Consider the following 8953-nt stretch of genomic DNA (forward strand, 5'->3'; position numbering starts at 1 on the left):
TCTCGAATGTCAGGAAATGTGTCTGTTTTGGTGACATGCCATGACAAAATGACATTAAGGGGAAGGGAGGGGTATGGATCGCTCTGCTGATTAAAGGAAAGATGCTTCTTAGACTTACAGGAAAACAGAGGGGGGTCTATTTTAGGACACATAAGGGTTTGAATGAGGGTGTTGTTGCTTCTTAAGATTTACTGGACTAAGGTGGGGCAGAGGTCAGAAGTCAAAGGTGAGGTCAGACGGTCAGGATTTGGGAGGACTGAGCTCACATGTACAGAAGAATGTAAGGGAATAGTGGAAAAAGTGACTCATTTCTGGTGTAAGTGATATAGGCGGATGAATATGTATGATGCACTGGGTTTGTGCAATATCTCTGCTCACTGCCCCATAGCCATTGCAATCAGTGAGAATATGTCTGAACAATACCACCTTTTTTGAACTTTTTTTTTTATTTGTCATTGGAAAGAAGAAGGACAAACCAGAATTTTTAAGTCATGAAATATAAATACACAAGGCCTACGTGTAAACACAAAGTATGACAAACCAACACTTAGGTACACTGCTCAACTTCTTAGGTTGGGGGTTCTTCATTTGATTGTCTCCATGGAGATGTAATTGTTTGCGTGGAATATTCTGCAGAATGGCATTAAACATGTCTAGCCACCATTTATTTAATCATATGGGTTTTTATGGCTAATAATTACTCTGAAAACTTCGTAGGCTGTTCTTACTGTGAGTGTTGCCTTTCCAGAGATCTGACCAGGCTTTCTGGTTTACCTGCTTGTCTCTATATACAGTTAAATTCTATACTATGGAACATTCTAGGCATGAGAGAAACCAATAATATCTATGTGGAGAGAAGAAGGTCGGGATACTTCACCAGAAAAGTTACACAGTTCACATTGTTTTATTTATCAATGTCATACACATAAACACATATATTATTAAATCTCACAGGTTTTCTATGAATTTTTCCTTTTGTCTCAATATCACACGACATTCCATTATGACTTCAGTCTTCAGGCGATTTGAAAAATTCACATACCATTAAGAAAATGACTAGCTAAAAATGCACCGTGTATGTTATTTCAAATTAAAGACTTAAGACCATGTTCCAGACCCACAAAGCAGCAGGGTGCAGTGAAAAACAATGGCTTCTCTTATGCTTTGTACCTGGTTCAAACTGGAAACAAACACCTGAAATCTGCAGAATCAAAGAACCAACATGGACAAACTGCACCATAATCTGATGGGAATGGATCCATTATGGGAACATTATGCACTTTTCCAACAAAAATAACCAAATGATTTACTCCAGCTTTTCTCCTTTATCCTATCATCAATGTATAACAATCAAATCCTTCTCCTGTTTGTTTGAACTTCTTTGGAACTGCAGTGTTATGCAATAGTTTAAGTTAGACTACTAATTTCTCTAAAACATAGTGAACATCCACCAAACATCTTGACTAGTCGTTTTGTAATTTTGGTGAAGTTTATAATATGTAAAGGTTTGTTAGCTGCATTTATTCAGTTGCATGTGTTTTCATTGCTAAAAAATACTCATAATGTGAAAAACACTCTGAACTGTAACTTTGCCTTACAGCGTCACCTGGTTATCTCCATGGAGATAGATAACAGCCATGCAGTAGAACATATACACAGCAAGTTATTATTTATTTACTTATTTATTACATTTTTTTTAATTTACAATTAGCCTTTATTACAGCCTTGAGTCACAGCTGCCCTGGAGCAGAACAACAAAGACATGGCTGCCAATCTACGTCAACAGCATCTCCACACACCACCAATCATTCACTCACTCATTCGCACACCAATTTTATACAAGCACAGGTTGAAGTATTTTCCTCAAGCACACAAAAGTATGCACAAATCAGAGCTGGGATCCAACTGTTGGCAAACTGGTTGGAGGGCAAATGCTCTAAGTACTAATCCACTGTGGGCCCCTATCATTAAAAATCTATTATAATCAGTCAGGAGTGGAGTACAAAACGAATATTTTGAACTACCATTCTGAATGATACGATATAGATTTCATTTACTCCTACATCTTAATTTGCTAGCTTCTACCACACAGACAGTAGTTACAGTCACAAGTGGCTTATAAAAGGATATTTATGTGGAAAACTGACTCATTTTATTTAAGTCTGTGATGTCACAAAATTGCCTACGCCAACTTAAATCTTCTTCATGTTTTTTATTTCTCCCCAAGTTTCCACGTATTTCTCAGTGATATTCTGATCCGCCGCGTCTCCTTTAGTTCCTCCATATAACCACCCACATTCCCACTCCGTAATTACTCCCAGGATTCCATGCTCTGACGCACAGCGCTGCTAGGAAAAGCACAATCCAAACCCGTTTCCACAGCAATGGGAGTAAACTGTGTTACGGTCGCTTTGGGATAGAGCCTATAGCGGTGATGGGGTTGATACACTACATTTCACACTGGCAGGACGGAGCAACAATAGCCATGTTTTTGTGCACAATGAGGCCCTTTAAGTTTAACTGTGAATGATGTCCTCCGCAGAGCCTTCAGTGTGTCTTTGTCAAGGGTACAGAGAGTGAAAAGAAAGGGGTGCAGAGCAGTGGAACGACCCCTGTCTGGTCCCAAGGAATGTTGGGCCAGGCCAAGTTTGACTCTTGTAGAAGAATCAGCCATTGATGGAGCTGTTTGCGACTCTCTATTCACTCCACAACCTTTAACATTTAGCCAGATATGTTCATGTCCCATTCAGTAGCTTGGTGTTACTGTAGAAAAACATGGGCAAATGAAGTTATTATTATTTTTTTAAGTGTACTGGTAAAACCTGGAACTTTTCTGATGGAGGGTATGCCACATACTTGTCTCTATGAAGGTGTTCGCATTTCAGGGGAGCAGACTTGCCCGATGTCTGTTGTGCATATGACTCTGATAAAGTTAGAGTACATATGACAGGTTAGAGTACTCATTTCTCTAAAGCAAAGTTACCATTATTAAAGATTTTACAAAATATCTTGCCAAGCCTTTTACAGTTTTGTAATTTTGGTGAAGGTTATAACTGCATTTCCTTGTTGGACAAATGCAAATATAAATGGCCACAAACACCTGAACAAACACAATTTTTTAGAACTTAGAAAAAGCCTTGCTCTCATGTTGATTCTTCTTATTTTCAAACGCCGCGACCAAAGCGGTTCTCAAGGGGTGGGACTCATTTCTGACTCTGCTGGCCCGTTAGCAAAGAAATAAGCTACTCTGGAAAAAACTGTTCACCGACAAATAACACATTATGCTTCCCGGCCTGAATATACGCCTTTCTACTCAACACTAAGCAAAGAAAAATGCACAAAAACGTAAACATATTTTGACAATTTGTTCCACTCCTGATTATATTTAGGATTACAACCCTCTGGAGATGAGCTGATTCACCCCCACTTCCCTTTGCTCCGTGACCGACTCCGCTTAACAGTTCCCATCTGCAGATTGAGCTATTTCAGGTACATGGTGGTGACTCACTCCTCCCTGTAATTACGAGCCGCCTCTACACTACACACTTAAGGATATGTGAAAGAAGGCAGGCAGTGCAGGGAAATCCCAATCTAAGACAGGGCATCCCCAAACCAAGGAACCCCCGGACCCCTCCCTTAAATGGTTCCAGCATATGGAGCGCTATACGCCTGATGCACGGCTGGAAACTATTACCGTCATGTTCCACCTCCTTTTCCATGGCACACCCCGATGTCCACGTATAACTAGGGTTCAAAATGGCGGGACTTTTTTTCATATTTCCACTATAGAGGGCTGGCTATTGTGAAATGAAAATGTTTCCTATTGCAAATCAAGTATTATAAAAGTTTTGGTGATGTAATGTTGTGATAATGTAATACAAAGATTCTGATGATGACAACTAAATGTACAAATAGTATCTTGTTTTGTCATTCAATTGAAATATTTTATCAACTGAAATATACTTAAAATCCAATCCACCGGTTTATCTCCATTTAGATGTGATAGCTATGCCTAAAATGTTCCACAGTATGACATTAAACTTGTCTATGTGCATGAAAACTAGTACGTGACACCTCCAGGCCAAGTTACAGATCAGATCTATGGAGAGGTGACCCCGTGTTTTCAAAGTATTTCTGAGCAATAACTAATAGCAAACTGCATTCTGCGAAAAGCAATGTTATCTCCATGAAGGCAAACAGATGGTAAACCCCCCACCAGAAAAGTTACTAATAAATAATTTAAAAAAAAAACAACAACAAAAAACAAATCAATAAAACAAAAAATACAATCTCCATTTAAGAGTTATTCATGGATTTCACCTTCTGTTATATATGACATTTTGAGGACCTTCCTCCCTTTTAAACTTTTTAACCGCTATGGCAACTGTCCTAATTTCTTATCATTCCAAACTCATGGATAATGTTTTCACAGCAAACATTGTAAGTAGTTCAAGTAGTCACACCAGTTTAGGAGAACAGAAACAGCGGGACGAAAGCCAGCAGAGGGGGCCGACAAATTTAACACATGCTTTATAACTGCACCACTCGTGTACTGTAGAAGAGAATGAGAGCGTGATGGTGTGCGGGTGGCTCAGACAGGGCTCATGAGCTGAAGCCTGGGGGGGGGAGGGGCGAGGGTCTGTCTGGCACGCATATGTTGTTGGCATGTGGACAAGGGGGCTCCGAGGCCGCGCGCTGACCTCCCACTACGCCCCCTGTGCTATAATACTGACACAGATGATTTAAAACTACTGCAGAGTATAAAGGGTTTGTTATTTGAAAGTTACATAAGATTTTTATTATGGAATTTTGATGTTTTGAGGGCAGAACCGTAGTATTATTGCTAAGCTTGTTGATGTTTTGTTGCGTACTGTTTTATATTAAATGCCTTTTAATTATTTTTTAAGAAAAGTTCATGCACAGTGTAAGGCTTGACTTTACTTCTACTTCTTCTATTAGCATTTTGAATACGTATTAATGATACTTCTTCTGTCAGTCTGGTACAGGGCAGCTCTGGTTACATAAAAACAGATACAATACTTAGGCAGAAGGAATGAATAATGCATAAAAGTACATAGCAAATTTGAGTTATAAATGCACTACAATAGATCAACTTAAGCAGCAAAATGTTCCAGAAATATTATATCTGCTTTTATGTGTCTTTCTAACTTTTAAACTTTTTACTAACCTTATTGTATTGCTGGTTTTCATTTCTAGAATACCATACTCCCAGATGCGGTTTTCCCTATTGATTTCATTGCACTTTGCCATAAAATATCCAAAAGGTAAATTCACACACATGTTGAACCTGATAATTTCTATTAGTGACTAGACCCAAGAACTCACTGTATTACAAAACAAATCTGCATTTTACTGTAGAATGTTGTGATGTCATCTGAAACCCACCACTACAATGTAAATTTTGCCTTTTGTACATTGCTGGCATTCTACACTTGCCTGTGGACTACATTTTGAAACTAGCCAGAAAAAAATCTCTTTAAATTGTTTTGTCTTTCTTCAGTCAACTTTCCAACATTAAGTTTTAATCATATAGCCTATACATTTTGCATGAGGCTCCCAACATTTTTGCATACTTAGTACACTTTTACTTCATTCATGAGTGCACTGTAGTCGCGGCGTCTGTGTAAACTTACTCCCCTGTTTACTCACATGAACATACTTTTGTGACTCCGTTCATTACTGCATGTGTTTTCTCACTCTGTGTATAGAGCTAGTGGGTGTGAAGTTTATGTCTATTTGTTGTCTGCTGACCTTTGAACTGGGTGTGCCGGTATACTTTGTGCTTAACACATTAACAATCTAAAAGTAGCGCCTCCTTTTCACTTTCCTTTTATGATGCACAGCTCTAAATCTTCCCTTTTTGTCACTGGTCTTGAGTTTCACTTCACTACTGCTTCACATTTGCAGCCTCCTTATTTGTGTTCCATAACGACATAGCACTCTGGACCCCTCCTCCTCCTCCATTTATGGCTATGATTCAGATGCCATGGGGAGTCTAATCGTTTTCATCAGGCTGCATTTTTCCCTGAGTTTGACCTTCAGGCTCAGATCCCGCGCGGTTGTCTCCCCAGCAAGAATGTGGTGTTTGTACATAAACAGGAGTGGAGCAGATAGTGGAGAAGTGTCTTTACAAGGACAGTGCTCACACTAGTCTTAAATTATCAGGACAGATTACCCATTAAACGGTGAGGTGCACAAAAGGGGAATTCATCATGATGAGTGCTGTTTAAATATTTGCTATGAACATTAGTGGAATAATAAACTGCGAAAAGTAGAAATTTATCTTGTCCATCTTTACTGTTAGTAAAGATGGAAGCAGAATAGTTACTCTACAATATGAACTTTAGGTTTGATGTATAACTAGGGTTAATAGTAATAGATGATAGTAACTTTAACAGTGCATTTTTTAAATATTTAGGTGGATATATAATTAGACGTGCAGTACAAATGGTTAAAGAGATTATATTACACTGATCTATGTTATAATGTTTTTTCTCTTCAAAAACATGCCTGGAGTTTTGTTTTGTTTAATTCACACATGTGTAGCAAAGACTACATATTTAGGCTGGGTAGAGCTAGCTAGAAAACACATCACAGGATGGAACCTCGTGATGTGACAAATTTGGTTTATAGTTTCTAATTTTATTCGTTTATAATTTTACATCCTGGTTGGGCAGCAGATATGACTGTTACCTTGCAACCATACTGTAAATAAGACAGTACAAGACAGCCAACATGTGTCTAATGTACACAATAGTTTTAATAAAGTCAAAATTTCCTTACATGTATCTTTTAAAAATCTGTTCCTTGTGTTGTCCCTGCATTTTGGATGGAATTGTGAGTAGAATAGAACTGTGCTATTTCCTGTCATTTTAAACTTTTTTCTTCACCGTTTCATAACAAACAGCAACTCTACTGATGCAAAACAACTTTATCCCACCAAACAAAGTAATAAACTGTGCATTCAAAAAGGTATTATTTAACTTATTTGGCACTCCCTATTTTGCCATGTCTTGTAGAAAGATGGGACCTTGTAATGTAATACAGGAAGTGCTCCACTGTGTTTTTAAACTCCACACACCTTCACTAGAATCATTTGGATGATTACTCATTGGAATTGTCAATCTCTACTGAACTAAAGGTAAAAGAAGCTGTTAACGTGAAAACTACCACTAAATGACATCATAAGGTGAGCATTTTCAACTTCGGGGATGCAGACAGACTAACAATAAAGACTTAAACATGTGTGAATAAAACAAAACACAACTCTAGGTATGTGTTTGATGAAGTAACAGAATTATAACACTCACGAGAATCCATTTTGTGTGTAGTAGTATAGTAGTAAGTGCAGTAATAGTAGCTGTGTTTTTAATTCTTTCGTACTTTAATTAAACTTGTACTTAAATTGCTATGTTGTAATAATAATAATAGTAAATTCAAAAGGCTGAGTAAGGAAAGTATAAAACATATGTCAAATCATTATGTGGATTTCTATAAACTGAGACAGATGTTTGATTAGAATATTTAAATGGTAGTGGTAGAAGAACTCTCATCATTAGAGAATGTTTAGAGAGTAGTAGGATAGTGGGTTTTGAAAATCAGTTTTACCTTTTTAAATGGGTGACCTCTTGGTTAATGTTCAGTGCATGTGTGTGTAACAGTTCAGTCACGGATTCCAGTGAGTGCAGATGTAGCCGTAACTATGGAAACGACACACGTGCTTAGTGACACAACAGCCCAAATGAAAAGGCTTTACGGGAAGAGTTTTCCAAAATGGAGTTAAAAATGAGGTCAGATGAAAGTCACTATAACACAGAAGTCCCAAAACATTCCTTCCACGTTTATGTGAAATAGTCAGGTCTAAATATTTTGCAGTAACAGCTAACAACTTAGTGGTACACTATGTAATTTTTTGGAAGCAGGTCGGCCACTTGCTTGTCTCCATGGAGATGTTATTGCTTTGCCAGTAAAATGGTGAAATTAAATGTTTTGTCAATGTTTTGTACCATTGATGCCTCTAGGAGTTTATCAGTTTAATGCCATTCTGTGGAGCATTCTTCGGAAAGACGTCTGTGTAATCCCTCGGTCGTCCAGGTAGTACTTACTCTATGCATCTCTATGACAGACCTTCCACCAGTAAAGTAGCACTGTGCATCTTTAAACACCATAATAAACAAAGAGCTCTTTACGCTAGCGACAAAAAAAAACATTAAAACAGGGAATCATTATAAATCGTCCTCATTGTGTTACTCACTAAAGGTTTTGCTCTGTTCTTTTGCTGGTGGACTTAGCGTCTCCTGTATTGGCTGAGGCATAAATCTACAGTGCACATATTACATAATAGTGTCGGGTTACATGCAAACACTGGCAGCTGGCTCAGACAAAGGCCGCTTATTCTCTGCTACTGTCCCACACAGCTGGACACGGCTGGAGCAGGAAGTACACTCCATTTTTCTAACATGACACAATGCTGGTGACATCTGTATCTAGCTTGTTCAGAAATTCACGATTGGATTTTTAATTCATGCATGTAGGCTGCTGTTGCTTTCAGAAGTGCAGAGTCATGAGTTAAGTTACACGGAGGATCAGAAGGGGGCAGTACTGTGCAGGTGTAGTAATAACAGGTAACCATATGACATTCCAGTTTTGTCTAATCTCATTCTGTGTCAGCCTTTATCCTCCCACCACTGTCCTTGACTGCTTTCAACTTTTCTGATGGCCATAGTAATAAGGAGAGAGAGATAATGTAGTACAGTTTTGTCAATGACTCTTTCGATGAATTAAAGTGCATACAGCAGGTTAGACAATTCATTGCACAAATTAACTAACTAATTGCACTATAATTATACTTTTCATTAAAACATTACCTAGTTTGCCCTAGTTTGACACATTTGGTTTATTGTTTCTAATTTTATGTGTTTATAATTTTACA

Source organism: Periophthalmus magnuspinnatus, chromosome 7, assembly GCF_009829125.3.
Source record: "Periophthalmus magnuspinnatus isolate fPerMag1 chromosome 7, fPerMag1.2.pri, whole genome shotgun sequence".
Taxonomy (NCBI): Eukaryota; Metazoa; Chordata; class Actinopteri; order Gobiiformes; family Gobiidae; genus Periophthalmus; species Periophthalmus magnuspinnatus.